The sequence below is a fragment of the Xenopus laevis genome, chromosome 7S (genome assembly GCF_017654675.1).
Source record: "Xenopus laevis strain J_2021 chromosome 7S, Xenopus_laevis_v10.1, whole genome shotgun sequence".
Lineage (NCBI taxonomy): Eukaryota > Metazoa > Chordata > Amphibia > Anura > Pipidae > Xenopus > Xenopus laevis.
The window spans coordinates 92,035,009-92,062,077 of NC_054384.1; the positions used below are offsets into that span (position 1 = coordinate 92,035,009).

Sequence of the window (27,069 nt, forward strand, 5' to 3'; positions counted from 1 at the left end):
AAACACAAGTGCTTTTGTTATTTTATAACCAGGTTGGGGGCAAGGAGTTGGGGTATTTTACTTGTCGGCAGAGCTGTCGTATTTTAATATCTTCAGTATTTTACCAAGCAGCAATAATGTGCCGGCAGAATAATAAGGTGTGTGCGTATACCGCTCCTTTAACAGTATTTTCTTGTGCGTCTGTTCAGAACCTCGGAGCAGATATTCTAGTGCTGCCTGATGTTCCCAACGGCAAGGCCCATAGAGTCACAATGTCTAATGTGAAGTGATGGGAAGTGTTCGCTTTAGATTTAGTTTATGTATAAATGCAAGACAGTTGTACCATTGCCAAACTCAGTCCTATGCATGCTGTCAGCCTTCAGTCAGTGCATGAATGACTGTAAGTGTAATCTAATTCTTTGGACACTGTACTGAAGCTGTCTGCAAGCAACGTGTCTCATAATCTAGTTGAAATAAATAAAAGCTCATAATACTGGGGTTAATTAAATGCCAAAACAGAAGGAATGTAATGGACTTACCCACCAGCAGGGGGCAGGCACATCATTGCAAAGGCTCTGGTTATTTACTTGCAGCCGTTCTAGTTGGTTGCTCTAAAACATGATGAAACCCTGAACACGCATCTCTTTTAAAGGGAAACATTTTAACCCCTCCCTTGCTGTTGTATGTATATGATTGATCCAGCCAATGACTGACTGTTGACTTATGCTATTGTTTTCTTGCAGCATTAGCGTGACTTCTGTAATGTGTTTTGCACATTCCTGGTTGCAGCCATACCTGCCAAGTATAATGAGGGCAGCAGGAGAGTCCTTCAGCTGCTGTAATTCTGGGCAGAAACTACATTAACAGAGAAGTTCTTCTCCAGGTCACATTGATGGAGGTTCCATAACTGTTATGTGTATCCTGTAGTAATCTTGGTGGGTTCTTGGAAACACCAGGCCCTGATTGCCCGAGAGCTTCACCTCCGTTTCCACTGACAGTCATGAGATCTACAGCAGTTCCTTGTGTTTTGTTGACATTTCTGGTCTTTGGAAAATGTTCGTCAAATATAATGTTACACCCTTGTACTTCAGTCTGACTGGCTGCCGAGTGACTGGCTAATGGGTGCACTGTAGCTGTTAGTGATATTGGTGAAAACAAGGTGTCGTTTACATAGCAAGTACTTTTCTATATCTGCTCCTTCAACACACCCCTATGTGTTTGCTCTCGGGATGCAACTGAAATGCAACTCCCACCACTTACTGTCTTGATGTTACATACTTAAATCCTAATCTGCTGCATAGTTCTGATGCTTTTTGTGGTTCACTAAACCGATAAGATTGTTTTTAGTGAGTTTAAAGGTTAAGTAAAGGTCTATTAACTTGCGGATGCCAAAAGTTAGGCACCCCTAGCTGATTATATAGTGAATAAAGTACCCCCTTTTGTAAAATATAAGGATATTATAAGTTACCGAGGAGTTTCATGACCATATTCGGCCGAGTGTTTTTATACGGGTCATGGAACTCCGAGGTAACTTCTAATATCCTCATATTTTGCAACTGGGGGTACTTTATTTATTATAATACACAAGTTTTAGGGAGTCATGTGACAGAAATGACATCAGAACTCACTGTTTATAACTGATGACATCAGTACTCACCGTTTATAAGGATATAATTTACAAGATATTCATGGCTTTTGTGTATTATATATACTTACCTCACACCCCGGGCTGGTGCTCCAATAAGAAGAAAACTGCACTGTTCCGGGGTTCTTCCAGCGAGCACCATGGATCGATCGGCTTTCTTCAAATTTCCTGGGGTAGACGCATGCGCAGTAGAACGAAATAGCCGACTTTTTAGTTAAAGTTTGCCTTTTTTGCGTACATGTGCACACACAAGAAGGAAGTCGATCACTCTGTGGTGCTCGCTGGAAGAATCCCGGGTCGGTGCAGTTTTATGCTGATAGGAGCAACAGCTTGGGGTTTTAGGTTAAGTAAATACAATCACTTGGGGGATCTCCTTTAAGCACTTTGCAGTCAGTTCTCCCAGATGATAGATTCCATGTACCTTTGGTGCGTTGTATATCCATTGGCTAAATACTGTACCATCAAGCATTAATCCCATCTGTTACCTGTAAACTGCTCCATGGTGCAGTGGTGTATCTATAGATACCCGGCACCCACAACTACAGGGCTACTGACCCCCCACCTCTCCATGCGCCAGCATTCGATGGGAGCACAGATGAAGTGCCAGGTAAGGGCAGAGGGATCATGGTGCCGGCTGCACCTATAGTTTTGCCTCTACCAAGGGGACCAGGCATATTACATTGTTCATTCTATGAATACATTTGAGAGGGTTCTTTACCGACATAAAGCCTACTTCTAACCTAACCATAGTATTAACTCTTGTTAATAATGCATACTCCAACCAGCAGGAGGCAGTACTCTTCTAGAATGTGCCAGTACTGCATGTTATTATATCTCTATCGTCCCTGCTATTTGTAATCAAGATTTGGTTTTGTATTGGGCTGTATTTGAAAGGCTGTCACTGCATGATCCCATCCGCTGCTGTTTGTCACTCCATTACTGCCTTCCTAACGCCAAGTTCTGGCCCACATGGGTCACCGTTTCCCCGTGTGTGACTTCTGTTCAAGGACTCGTACAACTGTGCCATGTGAGCTCAACATCAGAATCCTAAAACTGCAAAAAATGTTTGTTTTTTTTAAAGTCCAATGACGTAATATATCTGTATATAAGGAAACTTATTTTCTATACATAGTGTCTCAATGTGCAATATGCATGGGGTTTTTTGTTTTAATTTTTTTTTTGTCCAGAGAAATCTAAAAATATATTGTATTTGTTACAGCAGTTGCAGTTGCCTGTCCCTTCGGATTCGCCAGGGGTCTGGTGTACATATGTATGGCGCACCCTTTACTTGCCTAAAGGGATAAAGCACATGAAAAAGAAAATATGAACAAAATGAATTAAAAATTATATATATATATATGGTAAAATGGCTGATGTTTTCTGTTCAATATAGTTAATCCAAGCAGAGATGTACTAAGCCCAAAACAACAAAATGGAAATCCTTGTGATTGCAGCATGGAGTGCAACGACTCGCTTTTAAATACATAAACCTTCATTTAGTCTTATCAATCTCTAATTCTAATGTCACATTTAGAAGTAGAAAATGTGCATACAGCTTGTACTACTTACTACAGCACATGGTGTACTAGAGATGCTGATCATTCACTTCATCCCCTGCCCCAGAGGAGTACGGGCAGAGACGCACGCTGCTATTTCGGGAGATTAGTCGCCCAGCAACAAATCTTCGGGCGACTAATCTCCCTGAACTGCCTTCCTGCAGGCTAGAATGTGAATCGCCGGCGGAATTGCACTCAAACACTTTGTTTACCGAAGTTGCCTCTCTCGGAAACTTCGGAAAGCCGAAGTGCTCAGAGTGCCATCCCGCCGGCGTTTTACATTCTAGCCTGCAGGAAGGCAGTTCGGGGAGATTAGTCGCCCGAAGATTTGTTGCTGGGCGACTAATCTACCGAAATAGCAGCGTGTAGCTCTGCCCTTAATGGTGACAACTGAAAATCTTCATGTGCAAAATATCCTGCTTGGAACGTGGCCTGTGCAGCAATTAAACAGTTGTTTTCAGAATAATAGCAGTCAGACATCACAAACCTGATTAATCACTGTTTTTGCTAGAAATTATTCTTCTACATGGCAAATAATTTACTAGTAGGTGTGGTAGAGTAATAGAAACCCAACACTCATGACATGCATGCTGCTGATTCTGTGTCATTGAATCATTAATTGAGGCTTGTTCCAAATAATAGCAGTGTGGAGTTTTTGCCTCAGAAACAGCACTTTAAACATTCCCATATCATGATGCTTGTGCCACCATGCTTCACACTGTGCTGTGGCTTTAATTCAGTGTTTGGGGGTCGCCTGAAAAGTTGCTTAGAGCTGGTCATTCTATAACACACTAGTTAACTTAAAAGTGACCAACCCCTTTAAAATAACACTAATGACTAGCAGTGTGGGGCTGCAGAGATTCCAACACGCCATGCGCCACTGCTTGTTAAAGAGCGGGTTCCTTTTTAAAAGGCAATGGTGCAGGTTATGGAGAGCACCTGGTTTTCTGCTGGGGACTTTGTATTTAACCCCTTTTTGTAAGCACTGAGGCAGAAACCCCAAAGTATTTTTATCTTGTTTTACTAGCTTTGTTTGTGTTGCTGTTCTACATGCCGGGAGGTAATGGAGTACCAATAACCATATTTAAAAGGCAAAGGATAGTAGTAGTTAAATGCTGCCCTGCTATGAAACTCAATCACATGACAATGTACCAGGAATCGCAGAGCAGGTTTTATTATGCTGCAAATTGTATTGTTCTAAAGCAGTGCCCTCAACCCATGGTGCTTCCCAGAGGAGTCGCTGAAGGGGGTTCAGCTTGAAGTCCAGCTAGAGAAGGCATTTTGGGAGATTGCCTGTTTTCAATGGATGCGTGCAACTTTATTCCATCCCATGAATGTGGCTCGAGAGCGCCTACTGTAGAATGTTTCTTGTATAGCAGCCATAGTTCAAGGGGGCAGGGCTGGGATGGAATCCAAGGAGGGGAACGTTACATTCTTCAGCAAGGTGATTGTTCATCTTTTCATTCAGTAAAGCAAAGAGCTGTTGTGCCGTCACTGTTTCCTTCTTGTCTCTCCTGGTCTAACTGGTTGGGCCAACTGCAAAACCTCCTCTCTCATAACAAATAGCTGCGTGCTTGTGCAGAACCGGGTTACACCACATCCACATTAGAGTAAATATTTTCATTCACTGCCCTCATTCTCCTTTGCCCTCTCCCTCCTCATTATGATTCTCTAACCTTCACTGTAGTTAAACCTCAACTACATGCCCCTTGATTTCCAAGACTTCTGTCATGATTTTTGTGATGTAGATTTATTTCTAAATTACACTGTTTACACTGCAAATAATTCACTCTACAATATACAATTTAATTACTGAACCAGCAAGTGTATTTTTTAGTTGTAATATTTTAATAAGTAGGCGCCATCTCAGGTCATTTTGCCTGGTCATGTGCTTTCAGACAGAGCCAGCACTTTAGGATGGAACTGCTTTCTAGCAGACTGTTGTTTCTCCTACTCAATGGAACTGAATGTGTCACAGTGGGACCTGGACCTGGACACCCGTTAGTGGGCATATCGGGTTAAGATCTGCTCGTTTGGCGACCTTGCCAAGCGGGTGGATCTTATAGTGTATGGCCACCTTGAGGCAATCATTTTGGAGCAGTGGTTCTCTGACATATTTGTTTAAAACCCCCTCTTGGTGGTCCAGCCTTTGTTTACCCCCACCCCTCCCAGCTCATAAAGCAGATAAAGAAAAAATTGGTGTATCAGCCATTGTTCCAAGAATATCTAGGAAAATAAGTGCTCCAAATCATGTTTTCAAGTTGGCTTTTCAGAAGAATCTAGGTGAGCAAATGATCATCCTGCCCAAGTCTCCTTCAATCTAACTTTTACACTGGGTCCCATTTCCATTAGCCAGGCTCTGCCAGGGGAACTAAAGTCAACCTCTCTTTCAGAAGGGAATTGAAACTATATAAACATGGTACTCAATACATATAGAGGCAAAGGTGCTGCAGAAGATCATTGAAGGGGGATATGTTTCAGGGAATCGTTCGTTTATCCTACCTGGAGCCTGCGGTACAAATTCAGGGTAACCCTGGACCCCTGTTGAGATGCCTTACTGGAGAGGCAATGAGTCTACAGAGATAGGTTGCTGCATAGAAAATGGGCTCAACCCAAATAAAACAGCACAGGATGACAGCCAGTAAGGAATTATTTCCCCTTGCGGAGAATAAGGAACACATATAACAAACACAAGGAAACTGTTCCCAAGGAAAATACTTTCATGCATAAACACAAAAGGTGCTGATTATTGACATCTATGGAAAGTTACATTTGCTTGTGTTGCACCAAACCAATCCCAGTAATACTGAGTGTTTTGTCTAAAGCTGCACCCACATTCTACTAAATTAAATAGAAGCTGAAGAAGCAGTTGCCCCATAAAAAGAATATATATAGAGAGAGAGATATATATATATATATATATATATATATATATATATATATATATATATATATATATAGATATCAGGGGCGCTCCACCAATGAGGCGAGTTGAGACACTCGCCTCAGGCGGCAGCGCCCCCCTGGTTACCAGGGGCGGCAAAAATGCCGCTCCTGGTAACTAAGAGCCGAATTTCCGGTTTTCAACCCGGAAATTCGGCTCTTCTAGTGCAGAGAGCGCAATTGCGCTCTCTGCACTAGCGTCGTGCAGCGCCCCGGCCCCCTCCTGCGCAGAAAATGCGAGCGCCGTGAGGAGGGGTCAGGGCGGCAACGGAAGGCCGCCTCAGGCGGCATATAGGCGCGGATGTGCGCTGATAGATATATATAGATAGATAGATATATATAGATATATATATATATTTATAGATATATATATATATATATAGATATATATATATATCTATATATATATATATATAATTTATGAGAGAGTATTGTGTTGTAGAGTTCTTTAGAGAGCCACAAATAATCCCTGATTATCTTTCTGTGTAAGAACTAAACCCATTGTATTCTACACCGGTTTTCTGTTATCTCCTGCACAAATGTGTGCAATATTGCCCTGCTGTAATTTATTTGACTGGTCCTTTAACCCTACTACTAATGTTATCCGCTGTACATATTGCTGTGCAGGAATGTAAATAAATAGAAGTTAATCCCTTCTTATAATGTATATTTTGATTTGTGTAATAGCAAAGCTTGAAGCTTGAGTATACTTTATATATGTCATTAAATGCTGCAAAGTAATATGCCCTGTTCGAGCAGTTAGTACTGTGCATATAAACTTGTGCAGTGGTCATTTATACACTATGGAGATTTTATACAGGTAATGAAATGAGAAATAAGAGGCAGGACTGTACTTTTGTACTCTGATGACTGTACTATTCCTGGCAGTTTAAGAAAGGGGTAAACGCCTTAAAAGATCTATAAATAGTTCAAGGTGGAGATCATACATAAAATAAATCAATCCGAATCGTGACGCACTTATAAACCACCATCATGAGTATGTGAGCACATGGGGAAAGTCACTCTTCAGATTCTAACACGACAGTTACCCAGGTTACAAATAGCTTCATGTTTTGCCTTCACTGATTCAGTTTTATCATTTCATTTCTGCAGGACTCCCTTATTGCTGGCCAGTTCCCTATGCAGTTTGGGTTTCTTCCAGATAGTTCTTGTCCCTGACCCGTCAGCTCTTCCTTATTTCTTGCCTTGTGATTTTATTGGGCACATTTCAATCATGGGAGTATCATTATGCAGGATTTGTAGCCTGTTCCCCTACGGCAGCAGTTTTCAAACTTCTCTTATTCAAGCCCTACTTGAAGGTTCAGCATTTGACCAGACTCTCCTTAAAGGTGCAGATTTTGGTCAGGGGTCCCTTTTCTATACACATAGTACAAATATAGGAAAATAGTGTATCAGCCATAATTTCCTGAATATCAGGACAGCAAATACATATGTACCCCAATTCTCACTCTAACTGACCCTCAGGCTGGCTTTCAGGGGGACTAGGTGTCTAGGATAACAATGGACCCAATTTTACCCTAACTGGCCTTAAATCAAAGACCCCCAAGGTGGTGGAGCAGCCCCACAGTTTGGGAAAAAAGTTCGAATCGAGTTTGGATAATTCCCTAGTCGAATTTGACATAAAAAATGTAAAAAATTTGAATTCAGTTTCGAATTTCAATTCCACCCTTAAGAAATCTGCCCCTTAGTTTGTGATAGAATGGGTAGTTCTTATCAACTCTTAAATTGATCTTCATTTTTATAGTTGTTGAATTATTTGCTCGTTCCAGCTTTTAAATGAGGGTCACTGACCCCAGCAGTCAAAAAAACTTTGTTCTATGAGGCTATATTTTTATTGTTACTTTTTATTACTTACATTTATATCCAGGTCCTCTCCTATTCATACTCCAGTCTCTCATTCAAACAACTGCTTGGTTGTTAGGGTAAATTGGACCCAAGCAACTGGATTGCTTTCACAAACTTTCCCTTTGAACCTTTTAACTGTCAAATGTATATTTTTGGGTAAAATGTATTGGTGGACAGGGCTGAATTATGATTTAGTAACACAAATTTGTGGCTCACACATATATTCAACATAAGCTGGTTCGTTGTCAGCCTCAGAGGCACAGGTCAAGCACAAATATACTTGTGGCCTTAACCTCGTACTTTTTGTAGACATAGCATTGTTTCATAGCATTGCTAAAGGGAACATACTTTATAAATGAATCATAACCTGGCTCTACATTCCATAAATGATCAATACAATGTTATTGGGATAGGTAATTCTGTACAGCCAACTTTATTTAGTTTAATATTTCTATTTATTTGCAAAGCGGCTGTCATTGCTCTTATGCGTTAACCTCTAATGTTATAAGTACTTGTTGCTTCATAACTAGTTGGTAAAATTCCCCTTAGGAAGGGTTCTAACATGTCACCACACACAGGGGAGCCCCCCTAAGATACCATATAGCTTTAGGATTGGGAACAATTATAAAATGCTTTGCCTGAGATTGAGGGGGTGCAAGGTAAGTCCCACCCAGATCCCCCCAATATCCCCCCTGTTTGCGTCCTCATCTAGGTTCAGCATCTAGTCCCATCAGCCCCTTCCACCCCTGCCTCCAGGCATGGCTCGCACATGTGGAGGCCCATTTATCAAAAGTCAAATTATGAATTCATCTTAATTTTTCTGATGAATTTTTTTTTTCAACTCGAATATACTCCCAATTGGGAAAATTATTAAAGAATCGAATCGAATGTCTAATATTCGATCAAATGGTTCCGGCCCGAAAATTCTAATTTTATTTGTACGAATCAAGTTTTTGTCCCAAAAAAAACCCGCAAATGTCAGAGAGGCTATAAATGGCTCAACTAACCTCTGCCATTGACTTGTACAAGAACTCGGGTGGTTTTAGGTGGCGAATATTTGAATTAGGACTGTTTCCACGGTCGAGGTGTGATAAATCTGACATTCGAAAATGCATTTGAATAGGGGGATTGAAATTCGAATGTGTGAATTTTTAAACTCGGAAATTCGAGTTTACTATTCGCCTCTTGATAAATCTGCCCCTAAATGATCCCTCAGCAAGAGACAGCAGCACATCTGTGGTGAGGAGAGTACAGACCTAGGACCTACTAGCAGGCAGATGAGTTATTTGCTCAGCACCTCTCCCCCAACACTGCACCTTAGCCAAGTGCCTGTTCTGCCTACCCTTGGTTTGGACCCTTGGAGCATCCCGCTACCTGCCACCAGTCTGGCAATGGGGGGGGGGATTAATGGCAGTGGAGGGTCCTAGCTTTCTGGTGGGCCCCAGGTCAACACTGGAGATTGTGAATAGGCACAATTTCTATAATTTATATTAATGTAGCTAATTCCCTCTAAAATAAGCAAGAATTGTCTCTATTGTCTTCTATTTGGATAGGGAAGGTAGAGGATATAATGCCAGGTACTTGCAATGAAAAGCACAGTCCAGTCTGTTTATTCAGGCCAGGCTTATGTAACTGCAGGCATGAGCAGATAATGTCTATACATTAGGGTTACCACCTTCTCTGGAAAAAAATACCGGCCCTCCTATATATTTATCATTTTTAAAATGTAAAATACTGGCCAGGTGGCAACCCTACTGTACACCCACAGCAGCATCTCACACATTCATCTAATTAAAGAATGATTATCACATACCTGGCGTGTTGCATTATGTGACCCATCTGCCTTGGAACTGTTTCTATCATGTAAGGCTAATGGACAGCAAGGACGTTCTGTGCCAAACACACATTGATCTTCATTGACACTAATGGACAGTGATCCAAAACCATCTTTTGTTACAGTGGTTAAAGGAAAACTATACTCCCCAAACCATGTAGGTCTCTAAAGAAATATATTACATAAAACAGCTCATATGTAAAATCCTTCAATCCTTCATGTAAATAAACCATTTTCATAATAATATACTTTTTAGTAGTATGTGCCATTGGGTAATCATAAATAGAAAATTGCCATTTTAAGAAATAAGGGCCGCCCCCTGGGATCGTATGATTCTCTGTGCACACAAACATACCAAACATACCATACTTGTTAGGTCACATGAGCCAATTAACAGACAGAGTTCTGTTATTTGCTTCCACACTTCTTCCTGTTACAGTTAGAGCTGCAGTATTTCTGGTCAGGTGATCTCTGAGGCAGCACACAGACCATCATGAAATGGTGGTTCAAGGCAAGGGATGTACAAGGGCAACATTTACTGAAATATATATCCCAGTTTGGTGAGATTCTTTAATATGCCACTTAATTCAATAGAAACTTTCTGTTGCTTGAGCAGTGTCGGACTGGGACACCAGGGGCCCACTCTCAGTATTATTATTCTTCATCTCCTCAATCAACCTCTATTCTCCTAGTTTGTTTTCTTTACATACTTTAATCTATTATTCCATCTATTTAACCTCTTTGTTCTCATAGAATAGGGAATGGCCATGAAATAGGCCAAATGTTTAGCAGCATGAGGGCCACTGACACCTGGGCCCACCGGGACTTTTCCTGGTATCCGGGTGGGCCAGTCCAACACTGTGCTTGAGTATTCATTTTGGGGGTATAGTTTTCCTTTAAAGCAAACGTTCCATGCTTCCTTACCCTAACAGTGTATGAAAACACACCTGGCAATTGCTATGAAAATGAAACACACCTGGCATTGCTAGAGTGGGCATAGAGCTCTTCACTACTTTTATTAGCAGATTTAGGGTAGGTCAGAGAGAGCTCCCAAGCTTTATACAGGCCCCTGGTCAAGCTGGCAACTGCAGACTGGGCTGTGATTTCGGAATACAATTAGAAATTAAATAACGATAATGCAGGGGTGGAGCCACTCGTTCTAAGAAAGGGACGGCTCTTTTTCTCTTCTCTTTTCTTTACATTTACCTTTCCAATTCTCATGGATACTATTCTGCGCTGTCTGCAGATAAATATCATATTACTGAGTGCTGTATGCCTAGAAGTATAGTGTTATAATGCACAATTAACTTTAACTGCCGCCTTTCATCAGTAGCTTAATCTGCTTTACAATGTGTCTGTTTATGTTACCAGTAGTCGTATACGTAATAAAGCCTGGATTTAGTGATGCTTCTAACCTCAGCAGGCAAGGACAAAGGATACCTTAATATTATAGCGTTGTATAAGGGTAACTGGTTTAGCTAAGGGACCTTGCTGGGCATTATTATTATGCGCTTATTACAGTGGAATAAAGTTATATGGAAGCTCCCATGTTCAAGTTGCCTTGCAACCCTGGGCTCCTAGGTTCAATACCAGCCGAAGTATTTGTATGTTTCGTCCTGTTTCTGCGTGAGTTTGCTTCCAGTACCTTTCAATTCCAAAAACGTTCAGGCAGGTTAATTGGATCGTGACAAAATTTGACCATAGTTGGTTTGAATGTGACAGGCACCGTAGACTGTAAGCTCTACTATAGCAGGGACTGATGTGATGATGTATAATCTCTGCAAAGAGTATTAATAATATGAGCATGTTTCCAGCCAATTCTATGTCTTACTGACTGCCCATGTCCACTGATCTACTAGGCAATTCTGGTGAATAATGACACTGTAGGAAGGCCACATCCATGTAGCTTAATAAACCAGACACCTATCTCCTATCCTATGCTACAAGTTATTTCTGGTATAAAGAAAACATAATTTCTTGGATGACTGACCCCCTTTAAGAAAGAAAACATGATTTTGCTATAAAACACCCAGCATGCCCTCTACACCTTCATAGAGAAAGAAACATAGCAGAAAAGTTGTTCTGGGTCCTTAAAGGAGAACTAAACCCTAAAAATAAATGTTTCTAAATATGCCTTATTTTATATAATGAACTTATTACACCAGCCTAAAGTTTCAGCTTGTCAATAGCAGCAATGATCCAGGACTTCAAACTTGTCACAGGGGGTCACCATCTTGAAAAGTGTCTTATATTGTGATATTTCTATTCTATGTGTACTGTATATTGTGAGTGGGTCCCTAAGCTCAGTAAGTGACAGCAGCACAGAGCATGTGCAGTGAATCAGCAGAAAAGAAGATGGGGAGCTACTGGGGCATCTTTGGAGACACAGATCTTTACTGCTAAAGGGCTGGGGTTGCCTTGGGCTGGTATAGAAGCCCAAAATATAATGCACAACAATTTTAGCTTATGTATTCAGTTAGGCTTTAGTTCTCATTAAAACTAACCCCTTTTTTGTGCCATATGAACAGCTCTGATGTGTATTTTTTTTTTTCATTTTAAAACTCCAGTAGCTGCAAAGATTCTAAAAATATGTATTCTTATAGAAAAGCATAGCGTTGCAGTGAGGCATAATAACCAGACTGGGTGTAGGGAAAAAGCAGAGAATTGCAATTAGAATAACCCCACTGGCTTAACTATGGAGCATATAACCTTCATTACCTTGCTGGACAGCTTGCCAAAATACTGCTCTTCCTTTTAAACAAATTTAATGTAACAGCTGGGATATTACTACAGTCTCTCCTCAAAGACAAACATTAATTAAAATGACATAAATCAATTAAAATACAGACAGTTTTACTTAAAGGAGAACTGTGGCCTGCAAATTAATATGGCTAGAAATGCTTTATTTTATATTGCAAACTTAGTGTACTAGCAGAGTGGTTCAGCAGCTCTATAATAGTAATGATACAGGCCTTCAAATTTATCCAGAAGAGATCCCCATCTTGGATCTTGTTCGGCCATCTTTGTAATGTCAGTGGCACTACACACGCTCAATGTTCTCTGAGCTGCTGTTAAAGGGGTACTGTCACAGGAAAACATGTTTTATATATACATTTGTTAATAGCCCTCCTCCAGCAGAATCCTGTATTCAAATCAGTTTTTCAAAACAGATTTTTTTAATATTTCTTCTGACTTCCTCTTCTTCTGACTCTTTCCAGCTTTCAAATGGAGGTCACAGACCGGGCAGGAAGTATAGACCCGGGCAGCCCCTCAAAATACCGGGCTGTCCGGGTCAAAACCGGACAGGTGGCAACCCTAAACAACAGTCAATAGTAAAAACCCATGTCCCACTGAGACTCCTTCAGCTACATTGAGAAGGAAAAACAGCAGCCTGCCAGAAAGCATTTCTTACCTAAAGTGCAGGCACAAGTCACATGACCAGGGGCAGCTGGGAAATTGACAAAATGTCTAGCCCCGTGTCAGATTTCAAAATGGAATATAAAAAAATCTGTTTGCTCTTTTGAGAAATGGATTTCAGTGCAGAATTCTGCTGGAGTAGCACTATTAACTGATGTGTTTTGAAAAAAACATGTTTTCCGATGACAGGATCCCTTTAGTTTCCGCTCATGCAAACCTAGATGGGAATGTTCTATAAATGTAATAAGTGGTCTCAACTTGGGTTGCCACCCGGCCGGTATTTTACCGGCCTAGCCGGTAAAATACCTGCCAAGACCGGGGCCGGTATTACAAATTTACCGGCAATGTAGCTGCCGGTAAATTTGTAATATGATTAAAAGGAGCCCTCGGCCTGCCCCCAATCCCCTGGAACTTACCTTTTCTTTTACTTCTTCTGGCGTCCGTGGCGTGGCCCCGCCCTTTTGATGTCACGGCCCGCCCCTTTTGATGTCACGACCCGCCCCTTTCTGTCCCCGCCCCCCAGCAGCCGGTAAAAGATTTTTAAAAAGGTGGCAACCCTAGTCTCAACAAATTACTGTTTCTTTAATGCTAATCATGAAAACCTCACACACATTTGTCCTGATTATTATGTGATCCAGCAGTGAATCTAGCAAATTTGTATTCCTACTCATAGAGATTGCTGACATATTTGCTTAGCAGGGTTATAATGTCTTTTTTAAACCTTTTATTCCACTCACTGCATTTGATGTATTTAAAGTGAAAAGCAAGTATGAGCTGTACAATATAACCGATCATTCTATATGTACCATATATTATGTCACTGATGAATGAAGAGATATATTTTTCCTACATTCCAACTGTCAGCTCAGCAGTACAATCACTTCCCGCTTCTCAAACCTTTTCCTGTTGTGCTTGTAATCTCACTGCTCACTGTTTGCACAAGCTGCAAGCTTTACTGATAAAGATAAAGAGATATCTTTGGCCACATCTAATCTTTCCCCAGTTCGTAACAAGTGCATATTATTGCTGCCAAAGGAAACACTAGTCCTTATCAAGTACCTAAATGAATCTTAGTTTTCTTGGTAGGCTACAAGCTCAAAGGGCAAGTTCTTGCAGGCAAAGCAAGATTTGCAAACGCACTACAAAATAAAGAACCAGAGACCTTATGAAAGTAATTACAAGCAAGTGTTATTATGGGGATATGCACTTTTAGATCCTCACAATATTAACACAATTTTGTATAAAATACATTGCCAAAAGATGCTGGACACCTGCTTGTCCAACATTCTGAAACCAAGTTGATGCCCCATTTGCTACTATACCAGGCTCTGCTCTTCTGGGAAGGCTTTTCAGTGGATGATGGAACCTTTTTGGAGGGATTTTCTTTCATTCAGCCACAAGGGCCTCAGCTGGGCATGATGTTGGGGATCAGGCCTGGTTTATAGTAGGGATGCACCGAATCCAGGATTTGGTTCAGGATTCAAGCAGGATTCTGCTTTTTTCAGCAGGATTCGGATTTGGCCGAATCCTTCTGCCGGCCGAGCCGAATCGGAATCATAATTTGCATATGCAAATTAGGGATGGGGAGGGAAATCACGTGACTTTTTGTCACAAAACAAGGAAGTAAAAAAAGTTTCCCCTTTCCACCCTCAATTTGCATATGCAAATAAGGATTCAAATCTTTCGCGAAGGATTCGGGGGTTCAACCGAATCCAAAATAGTGGATTCGGTGCATCCCTAGTTTATATTCCCACATATCAGTTGGGTTGATGTCAGGGCTATGTGCAGACCAGTCAAGTTGTTCTATTCCAGTCTCAGCAAACCCATTCTGCAAGAACCCCACCATGTGCCTGTGCAATATTTTGCTTAAACAGAAAAAAAAGACTTCCCTCCGACTGCTACACAACTACTCTCAAAGTAGGAAGCAGAGGATTGTCAAGAATACAATTGTACAAATTTGTTTTAAAGGGTTTGTTCACCTTTTAGTTAACTTTTAGTATGTTATATAATGGCCATTTCTAAGCAACTTTTCAGTTGGTCTTCATTATTTATTTTTTATAGTTTTTTTTACTTATTTGCCTTCTTCTTCTGACTCTTTCCAGGTTTCAAATGGGGGTCACTGACCTCATCTAAAAAACAAATGCTCTGTAAGGCTACACATGTATTGTTATTGCTACTTTTTATTACTCATCTTTCTATTCAGACCCTCCCCATTCATATTCTAGATTCTTATTCTAATCAATGTAGGCTTGCTAGGGTAATTTGGTCCCTAGCAACCAGATATCTGAAATTGCAAACTGGAGAGCTGCTGAATAAAAAGCTAATTAACTCAAAAACCACGAATAATAAAGAATGAAAACCAAGTGCAAATTGTCTCAGAATATCACACTCTACATAATGCTAAAAGTTAACTCAAAGGTGACCAACCCCCTTAAAGGTTTTTTTTCCCCTGGAACCAATGAGCCTAACTCAACCCATGAAAACAGCCTCTGATTATTATTTTTTGTTCACCAAAAAAGTTGACAGTTGGAGTTGCCTTTTACCTTCATGTAGATACTGTTCCCCCGGCACCCAGCAAACCCAGGCCAGATGGTGAAGTGAGATTGATCATGTCTGTGAGCAGTTACCAGAGCTCCAAGGTCCAGTGGCAGCAATCTTTACACAACTCAAGCGAACTGGAATTATACATAGCGATAGGCTTGAAAAAGACCCATTTTCCCTTGAAAAAACAAAAAAATCATTTTTGTACTGAAATTGCTTCCAGGAACGATTTGTAACTTGCAGTGAGAGTCCCAAATGAGGACCAAGTTTTAGAAGGAGGGATGCAGTACTGTGTCTGTATTCTTTTAGCTATTCAGAATATGTGACTGCAGGCAGATAACATATTAACTAGATAAACCAAAACCACAGGATCATGGGAGTTGCATTTGAGTTTTGTGTAACCCAGTGCTTCTTGCCAAGAGTTGTCATAAAATATGGCTGACTAGGCACAGCTGAGGAGCTAGAGGTCATATGTTAACTACAAAGTGATATTCTCCTATTTATGCTGAAATAGTATATATATTTTAATTGTATATTGTCATCACATAATTACATGTTTATTATAATGCCATTAAGCTGCAATTGTCTCTTACATAAAAAAAACAGGAAAAACCTGGTTGCAGTTGTGATACCTTTACTGGCTAACTGAGCTGTCTGAAAATGTTGGTCTGCAATGTGCAACTGTATAGAGACTGGCAGAGAAGGCATAGTACAATGTGCAGCTGTATAGAGACTGGCAGAGAAGGCATAGTACAATGTGCAGCTGTATAGAGACTGGCAGAGAAGGCATAGTACAATGTGCAGCTGTATAGAGACTGACAGAGAAGGCATAGTACAATGTGCAACTGTATAGAGACTGACAGAGAAGGCATAGTACAATGTGCAACTGTATAGAGACTGGCAGAGAAGGCATAGTACAATGTGCAGCTGTATAGAGACTGTCAGAGAAGGCATAGTACAATGTGCAGCTGTATAGAGACTGGCAGAGAAGGCATAGTACAATGTGCAGCTGTATAGAGACTGACAGAGAAGGCATAGTACAATGTGCAGCTGTATAGAGACTGTCAGAGAAGGCATAGTACAATGTGCAGCTGTATAGAGACTGGCAGAGAAGGCATAGTACAATGTGCAGCTGTATAGAGACTGACAGAGAAGGCATAGTACAATGTGCAGCTGTATAGAGACTGACAGAGAAGGCATAGTACAATGTGCAACTGTATAGAGACTGGCAGAGAAGGCATAGTACAATGTGCAACTGTATAGAGACTGGCAGAGAAGGCATAGTACAATGTGCAACTGTATAGAGACTGACAGAGAAGGCATAGTACAATGTGCAGCTGTATAGAGACTGACAGAGAAGGCATAGTACAATGTGCAGCTGTATAGAGACTGACAGAGAAGGCATAGTACAATGTGCAACTGTATAGAGACTGGCAGAGAAGGCACAGTACAATGTGCAGCTGTATAGAGACTGACAGAGAAGGCACAGTACAATGTGCAACTGTATAGAGACTGGCAGAGAAGGCACAGTACAATGTGCAACTGTATAGAGACTGACAGAGAAGGCATAGTACAATGTGCAACTGTATAGAGACTGACAGAGAAGGCATAGTACAATGTGCAACTGTATAGAGACTGACAGAGAAGGCATAGTACAATGTGCAACTGTATAGAGACTGACAGAGAAGGCATAGTACAATGTGCAACTGTATAGAGACTGACAGAGAAGGCACAGTACAATGTGCAGCTGTATAGAGACTGACAGAGAAGGCACAGTACAATGTGCAACTGTATAGAGACTGGCAGAGAAGGCACAGTACAATGTGCAACTGTATAGAGACTGACAGAGAAGGCATAGTACAATGTGCAACTGTATAGAGACTGACAGAGAAGGCATAGTACAATGTGCAGCTGTATAGAGACTGGCAGAGAAGGCATAGTACAATGTGCAACTGTATAGAGACTGACAGAGAAGGCATAGTACAATGTGCAGCTGTATAGAGACTGACAGAGAAGGCATAGTACAATGTGCAACTGTATAGAGACTGACAGAGAAGGCATAGTACAATGTGCAGCTGTATAGAGACTGACAGAGAAGGCATAGTACAATGTGCAACTGTATAGAGACTGGCAGAGAAGGCATAGTACAATGTGCAGCTGTATAGAGACTGACAGAGAAGGCATAGTACAATGTGCAGCTGTATAGAGACTGGCAGAGAAGGCATAGTACAATGTGCAGCTGTATAGAGACTGACAGAGAAGGCATAGTACAATGTGCAACTGTATAGAGACTGGCAGAGAAGGCATAGTACAATGTGCAGCTGTATAGAGACTGGCAGAGAAGGCATAGTACAATGTGCAGCTGTATAGAGACTGGCAGAGAAGGCATAGTACAATGTGCAGCTGTATAGAGACTGACAGAGAAGGCATAGTACAATGTGCAGCTGTATAGAGACTGACAGAGAAGGCATAGTACAATGTGCAACTGTATAGAGGCAGAGGGCCAGGGCACATGAGCTAAGTTGCTGATACATCTGGGTATACTATAAAACTTGAAAACAATAACAAATTACATAGTCATCACATCAATGTGCTTTCTTTTCTGTAAGTGATTCAGTTATCCCATGTACTGATTGATGTCATAAGGCTGGGTGGACCCTGGTTATGAAGAATATGCACATGGATAGGCAGAATGTGCGGTTTGTGCCTTTGGTAATACATACGTTAGAATTATAGCATTTCTTTCATATACAGCTATCTCTCTCTTGCACTCTCTCTCTCTCTCTATCTATCATCTCTCTCTCTATCTGTATACAGTATATATATATATATATATATATAAAATCCTCTCCGAAAGAAGCCGCACTGCTCAGGACTTATTGTAAAATTGTTTGTTTATTAGAAAAACTAACGTTTCGGCTGCAACATCAGCCTTTGTCAAAGTTACATAGATACAAAAGGGGGAAGTATATATATATATATATTATTCCAAACAGTATCCACACTCAATCTAGATTCCGTGATGGGTGCTAGGTCAGAAGGTTATCATATAAAGTTCAGATTAGACCAGTGCTCCGTAATGTGTTGCAAATGATTTTATTAAATCATCACTTACGTTTTTCCAACGTTTCGGCCCCTCTTGGGTGAACATAAATATATATATATATATATATATATGTTCACAGCAATAAGCATATATACAGTATCTCTGAGAGTACATTCCAGGTTAATGTGAGGCCACAAAACAGAATTGTGACCCAGATAAAGAGAGTGCAGCCTCCCACACAACAAGGATAACCAGCTCACACACCTGTCTAACTGCCCCTACAGAGTTCCCTGATCCTATCAGCTGTGCACATGTTACCTGCCACACACAGCCATCCCACATCGTTTTTATATACTTATCTTTTTTAAAACAGAAATGATAGGGAAGTTCACCTTGTAATGAGCATTTCCACAATTTGCTGTCTATGTTCTTATTGTGTGACTGGCTTATTGTGCCCGGATTATACTGTGTATAGCTCTTTATAACTGGTACATTTCACTGAGAAACTGGAAGATTGCAGTGCATACCCATGAGAAATGTCAAGATAGGTTTCTTGTGTTAAAATAACTCAAGTACGGAGAACTCCGCAAGAGTAAGTAGACTGATGAGTTTCTATTCCAATAAGCATTGATGTCCCAATTGGTTCCAATGGATATCAGCAGTTTTCATTCGCTGAATGTATTTGTCGGAATGAACAAATGGGAGGACAAGAGAAACTGCTTTATGTCACATTTAGACTTCAGGCAAGTGACACAGCAGGTGTTGCCTCTGACACCATAGAAACTCTGGTGAGAAATGGGTGCTCCCTTTTAGCCTTAAAGGCAATGGGCCTTGGGCATTTGATACAATAAACAGATTCCAGTATGAGCCAACAGTTTATAGGGGGGGGGGTTCTTGGAACTTAAGCTCAGCAACAAATGGGTGCTTACTGTAAACTTCAGAATTAGGGGCACTGTGAGATATGGATGTGGCGGTGCTATGCTAAATGTGTAATGAACTTTCTATATGTATTTATATTAGCATTTAACGACACAGTAAGCTTTTGTGGGGCTCCCTGCTATGTACAGGTAGGGGGCATTTGAAATAACATGGACCTAATCATGTCCCATCACAAGTGTTTTTTAGTTGCACTTAGTCTCTGCACTCTCTCCAGCTCATTTATATCCCTCTTAAGGACTGGAGTCCAAAACTGCACTACATACTCCAGATGAGGCCTCACCAGGGACCTATAAAGAGGCAGAATTATGTTTTCATGCCTTGAGTCCGGAGTGTCCATACTTTACTAATGCGAGATCTACTTTTAGTGATGTTATCCCATTATGATCTACTGTACATCCATAAAAGTATTGTAAGCCTTCTGTTCCATGGAAAATATTACGTAAATATTTATGAGAAAATGTATATTGTTATATTTAGCAAACATCTATTTCTTATAATTCCAAATTCTTTTCTATCATGTTAGTTGAGCAAAATATACTTTGTTGACACTATATTTATTATTTAAAATGTGTTTCCTTCAGTCTTGGAATTCACAATCACAGTAAGCTGGCAGGCGCCGTTTTGTGGATAAAGCAAGTTGTTTATTAGCCTAAAATATTGTGTCAGAATGGGGGGCCTAATGCCCATGAGCAGTGCCCTACACAATCATTGAGTGTGGGGAATGTGTTGAGAGCAGTGATATCCAGCAAGTGCTGAATGGAAAGTGAATGTAAGTGACTGCCCCACCTCTATGCCTGAGGCACAGAGGAGGGCCAGGCAAAATATGATTGACAGCTGAGACTTTTAAATGAGTTTAAAACAGGTATGGCTGTTTTAAATTAAAAAATAATTTGGGTTTCATGTTTCATTTGCAAAGGACTTTCATTATACAGCTTTTTATGTCTGGGTGTCAGATCCACTTTAAGACAATTCCCAACACACTGCCATTTAGTGTATAACTTACATTTATATTTATTGGGGGTGGGGGCAACATTTGCTCATTTTTTTTTTTTAATTTACTTATAAAGGAGTGTTGCTTGGTAAAGAAAAACCTCCCGTAGTTGCTGCTGCTGCGCTTACGCATACATCCCATGACTGGTTTGCATTTAAATCAGAGTAAATGCACTAAAGGTGTAGCAGCTCCCAGTATTCTGATACAGAGGCATTCATACAAAAATCTGTTCTGTATGTGCCTTTTTGTTTCACCTGTACCTGCATGTTCCCAATGTTTATATGCCTCCCTGGTTCTCTGTTACCTGTATGCTCCTTGTACCTGTATGTCTCCTCTGCTGTATGTTAGATGGTACCTGTATGTTCTTTGTCTATGTACCTGTACCTGTCTGTCTGTACCTGTCTGTCTGTACCTGTGCCTGTATGTCTTCCCTGTTGTATGTTAGATAGTACCTGTATATTCCTTGTGTCTATATGCCTACCTACTCTCTGTCTGTACCTGTGAAGTCCCTGTATGTCTCCCCTGCTGTACGTTTGCCTGTACTTTATGTTGCCAAACGACACTTTGGTTTCCCAAGGGTTGAGGAATGTGGGTGGGGCCCCACGTGAGAAAACCTGCTGGAGGGGACTGCACCTGTCAGACTTCTACAGGCTGGACACACAGAGAGGTCACACGGAGGAACTTCTCTGCCAACCTGACACTTGGAATTGCTCTTCGTTGCTCTAGGATTGGGGATTAACTAGCTGGCATTTGCTCGGTGGCTTCTGAGTTGAGGTGAGAAGCAGTTACTGTTTTTCTATGTCTGCTGTGTTTGTGCCTAGCAGGTGCCCTTGGCTGCCAGGATTCTAGAGCCTGACTATGTAGGCTATAATGGTATATATATATATATATATATATATATATATATATATATATATATATATATATATATATATATATATATATATATATAACAGTGTGCTGGTCCTTAGCAAAATTCGTTTATATATCGTTTTGACCTAGCACCTGGAAAGTGGATCGGGTATCACTTGTATTGTCTTATATATAAGATATATATATATCTATATATATATCTATATATATATCTTTATATATATATATATATATATATATATATATATATATATATATATATATATATATAGATAGATAGATAGATATAGATATATATATACATATATATTATATATAAGACAATACAAGTGATACCCGCACTCCGTCACCTGATCCACTTTCCAGGTGCTAGGTCAAAACGATATTTAAACGAATTTTGCTAAGGACCAGCACTTTTCTAAAATATTCAAATCTATTCATTCATCTATCTATCTATCCCAGATTGTGTATGTATATCTTGTATAGTAACAATTATGTATGTTATTCTAGTGTCCCATACAGTATATGTTGTGGTTTGTATTTAGAACTGTACTGCTAATAATTGGGGTGGTACTATAAACCAACAAGAAGTTATCCTGCTCTTGTATATTATATATGTGCAACCCACAAACACTTCATGATGCACCTTCCTTTTGTAAATACCGAACAATAACTTGTTATAAGAAATCGAAATGCTAATATAAGTGTGCCGGGGGCATGTGCAAAGAAAGTCTTCTAAGCCGGCTTGGCATTTCAGCCTGATCCCCTTGATATACTTTAAAGCTCATTCTATATAAGGAGAATAGCAGAGTCAGTTAATTCTTTCTCCTGGAGTATTTAACTAGCTGTGTGTGCATTGGTTTCACTTGGTTTGCTCTCTGGATTATAACAGTTTGACCATGAAGGGGGGCCTGGGAGTTGCTGTCGCCCTTCTCTCTACTGGAATAGAGTAAAGATTTAGAAGGTGTTGAATCCACATTCTATATGTGTAAATCCCCACTTTGGGTCCAGCTAACACACAGTATGTGTATATGATTGGTAGTTGTATGAAAGCAAAGTCAATCCTGATATAGTCACGTTACCTGGTCAGACTGTCAACATTTCAGCTCTGTCATTTCTCTTGCTGTCAGCACAGACAGGACTTTCCGTTTACATAGCGTCAGCTATAGGAGAACTCAAATACAACTCCATAAATACAGCAACTAGCAAGAAACTACTACCCTTAAAGTTATAGAACCGATCTCTGTAATATCTGCTCAGTGAGCACATTGCCCAAGAGAAGTGTTTTTTATTTCGCTTTCATTTTATGAATAGTTCTTTGCCAGCAGCAGCCCCTATTGTTTCGGACCCACTTTCAGTTTACTGGTTCTTACTGAAACATGAGACGTGCTGTTATATTTGCTTTTGTATTGGGCTTTACATACAGGAGCCAAGCTATCAAACTACAAATATTTGTTCTAAATTACAGGTATAGTTGTAAGATTCGGTTTATAAGAAGGGAAATGGACCAATTTCCCTTGGTTCCTCTTGTAGCCTCCCATCCCAAACTAGTTCACACAGGGTTGGGAGCCATAAAGGAAACATTTTCTTTGCATTAATTGGGGAAAAAGTAGGGGAGCATCAGCTCCTACACTGACTTGTGAAACAGACAAGGCAACCAGCTCTCTGCTGCAGAAATATCTGGTGATCCCTGGCCCCAAAGCCATATTGTCACTTTGTGATTTGCTGCTGCTGCTGGAAGCCAATAAAAACAGGCCTGTATGAGAGCGGCTACTTAAATCAGATCTGGGGACTATGTGGCACCTCCTTGGGTAGAATAAGGGTGCTCCGCAGTCACTTCTGCACCTTTGGGTGACTCCTCACTCTGCTGAAGCAATCTGACCTCTGCTGTATACACAGTGATTTATCTCTGACAAATAGGAGATTAATACCCAACACTGAATATATATATATATCTATATATATATATATATATATATATATATATATATATATATATATATATATATATATATATATATATATATATAACTGTGCAGAAAGGAATGATGCCCACAAAGCAAACATGCCCTTTAAGAGTGTAGCAAAAAAATTCAAGAGTACCAGAACAAAAAAGGAATACAATATAAATACTTACAACAATTGCAACACTAAATTGTTGTATATTTATTAACCTGTCTGAAATGTGAAATACAGTATGTGAGATGCACAGCACGCCCCCTAAAAAATAGAATGCGCGGACACATTTATCACATTAATTCCAAAAGTGAGACAACCACCGTATCTAAATATATTATGGAATGTAACGGTGGAGATCTTGCCTTCTTACGTAAACAGGGAATAGAAAGTATAGAGAAATCAAGTAGAGGAGGTGATAATTACAAAAAGAAGTAAAATGGATGTTTCATTTAGATACACGGGAGCCAAATGGATTAAATATGAGATGGGATGTGAACTGTTTTATATAGGGCTATAATAATATTAAAAAAACATTTTTATACTGTTTTATATAGGGCTATAATAATATTAAAAAAACTTTTTTATACTGTTTTATATAGGGCTATAATAATATTAAAAAAAAATTTCTACTACATGTTACTCGTTTAAAAATTGCTAATATATTGATACACAATTCAAATGTACAGTAAATTATATTGTTAATGATGTTTATAACTTAAATCAATTAAGATCAAAGTTGATATGTAATAAGCCTAGATAAATTGATAACAAAGTACTGTATGTGCAATAGAGGGATGAGAGACTTGAAGCGGGAAAAATTAATAAAACAATTAAGATAAGACAAAGAATGAGCAAATAGTAACTAGAATAAGTAACAAAGAAACCTACAGGAAATGATTCATTGTAATGTATCAAAGAAAGGAAAAGAACAACATAATAATATGATGGGACAAACAGCAACAACGTTTATAAGAAGTGATAAATCTAAGTGATATCTTTAGCTAATAGAAACGCTTAAGAGTCTCACCATTAACCCAATAGTCTAAGTTCCATGATATGTGATAGAAAGAGTTAATGTTTTTTATACCAAAGTGAAAACATCATGGTGACGTGATTTCCGATTACTTTTTAAAGGTGGGGGGTATAAATATGTCTTTTACCTATGACTATGCGTGGAAACACACGAAACGCGTAAGGTGTTATCTGTGGAATAAAGATTACGGGTTTTTGATGTTACACTGTGTCCGTGTCTCTGGAGTGCGTGCCTAAAGCAGCTCTGTATATAAATCTCAGAGTGACACATAAAAAGGAGGATGCGCCAGTCTGTAATGCCAGCTAAACATTATACATATTAGGGTGGATTTGTACTTTAAGGACACAATGTAACTGTAAAAGTGTGGCTCTAATAGATTTGAATGGTTGATGGAGTGTTTATGACCTGTGTTACAGTAGTCTTACAACAGGGTGCCAGCGCAGTGTTGCCGTTTCACTCAATATACCCAGGCACATTTACCGCAGTTATCGAGAGTGCTGGTATCTGAGTGAAATGGATATACATATATATAAATATGTTTTTTTTTTACCCCCATATATAATTAAAGGCACTAATTTTTACCAGTAGCAAGAACTAATAACCAATAACCAATAAAATGTTTGCTTTTAAACAGTAAATGCTACCTGCTGGCTGGTTGCTATGAGTTACTGCCCCTGGCCAAACTTAGTGTCTTTTATTACATATCCACAATTTTTATTTTTTTTCAACCTTGCCCTTAACCAACCATCCAGTTGCTAGAGTCCGGCCCTAGTAATTTAAGCATAATTCCCAACTGTCCCGTTTTTAGTGGGACAGTCCCTCTTTTGACAGCTCAACCCGTAGTCCTTCATTTGTACTGGAAAGTCTCATTTTTCTCTGCACTGAACAGCCAGAAAAAGAAACAAAGTTTCTAACTTAATTGGCTTTTGGCAGAGAGCACAGAACAGCCACAACAGAAGATAAGATACATTTGTAACAATTCAAATTTATCTAGATGAGCAAATAAGTAATTGCAACAAGATAATAGGTGCTTTGGGAAGCTTAAAGGGCAATTCATGTTCATTAGCAAAACTGTAATAACTGAAAAAAAAACACAGAAATATGTTCAAACTTCTATAACCTGTGAAATTTATGTGAAATAAACATGGAAATTAGGGGGTGTGGCCACAAAAATGGGCATGGTCAAAAAATTTCGCAACGCTGCACGCGGCAACTTTTTTGTCCCTCTTTTTATTTCCAAAATGTTGGGAGGTATGATTAAAGACTGGACTGAATGCCAAGTTACCTTTGTTTCTTTCTAACCTTGCTAGTAAAATAGTTTTCTCACCTAATTGTGTAAAATTCTTTTGTGCACAATCACATAAACTATTTTACCAGCGGCACTTTAGTTTCCAGTACAAAGATGTATTTGCACATTTTGTTGACCACGCTCTAAAACGTGTATTTTTACCCTAAGAAGGTTTAAAAAAAAAAAACTAGATCTGAAAGCGTAACTTTAATTAGTGAAGATTATTTCATTATGAGCGCCAGACTTGTTATTGATACTGACCGCATACTCCCTATGCAAGGTGTGTTATCCGGTATTATAAATAATTACAGAAGGAGGAGGATAAAGCCATGCCAGCCTAAAATCAAAGCAAAGAGCCTATTGGAGCAACAACTGGGGTGCTTATAAGCCACACAGTAGAGAGAAGTTGGTGGAACTGAGATAAGTGTGATTATATGGGGAAGTTATAGATTTCTCCTGCTTCTGCTTTGCTGATTATTTACATTTTGTATGTGTGGCATAGTATAAAGCTATGGTGGGATTGGTTGCTTGGTGGTAAATCAGTAGGGGCATCTGCCTTTGTCTCTCAATGGATACTGGGAATTGCATGGAGATGGAGAGTCCCAATTTATATACTGAAATAACCTTCCCTTTGCATATGCACTGCAGCAGTTCGGCTACAGGCTTTGTCCATCTGAGACCTATACCAGCTAGCACTGGTCGACACTGCACTACAAAGGCCTATAGCATACAAACATAATAGAATAGAATGTGGTGTGCTGCATTGTACATGGCTCCTTTTACACATCTGACATGCCTCCTGTTGCACCCCCGCATGCTTCCTACTGCACATTCACATACCCTCTGTTGCACACCTGCATTCCTTTTATTGCACATCCACGTGCCTCCTATTTGCACACACCTATCTTCTATTGCACACCTGTGGTGCTCATACAAGCTGTAACTAGATGGGCAGAAATAGGGTTGCCAAAAAAATACCGGCCTTCCTATATATTTATCTTTTTTCCCTATAATAACATTGGAATCAACCATCATTTTTACCTGGCTGGTAAAATACTGGCCAGGTGGCAACCCTAGCAAGAAATGACGGCATCTCTCCTGCATTCACTGGTTAGTCAGTGGGTGCTCTTCTTCCACAAAAAGTATAATGTGATTATAG

The 27,069-nt window shown here is 39.9% G+C and overlaps 1 protein-coding gene across 5 annotated transcripts in view; it reads left to right on the forward strand.

The window, feature by feature from the left end:
* Positions 1-21,390: 21,390 nt before the first annotated feature.
* eps8l1.S (EPS8 like 1 S homeolog) overlaps positions 21,391-27,069 on the forward strand; it is a 55,725-nt gene continuing 50,046 nt past the window's right edge. For all 5 annotated transcript variants that reach the window (XM_018228071.2, XM_018228072.2, XM_018228073.2 and 2 more), the window contains exon 1: positions 21,391-21,531. The gene's annotated coding sequence lies outside the window, so the exon portion shown is untranslated. The remainder of the gene's footprint in view (positions 21,532-27,069) is intronic.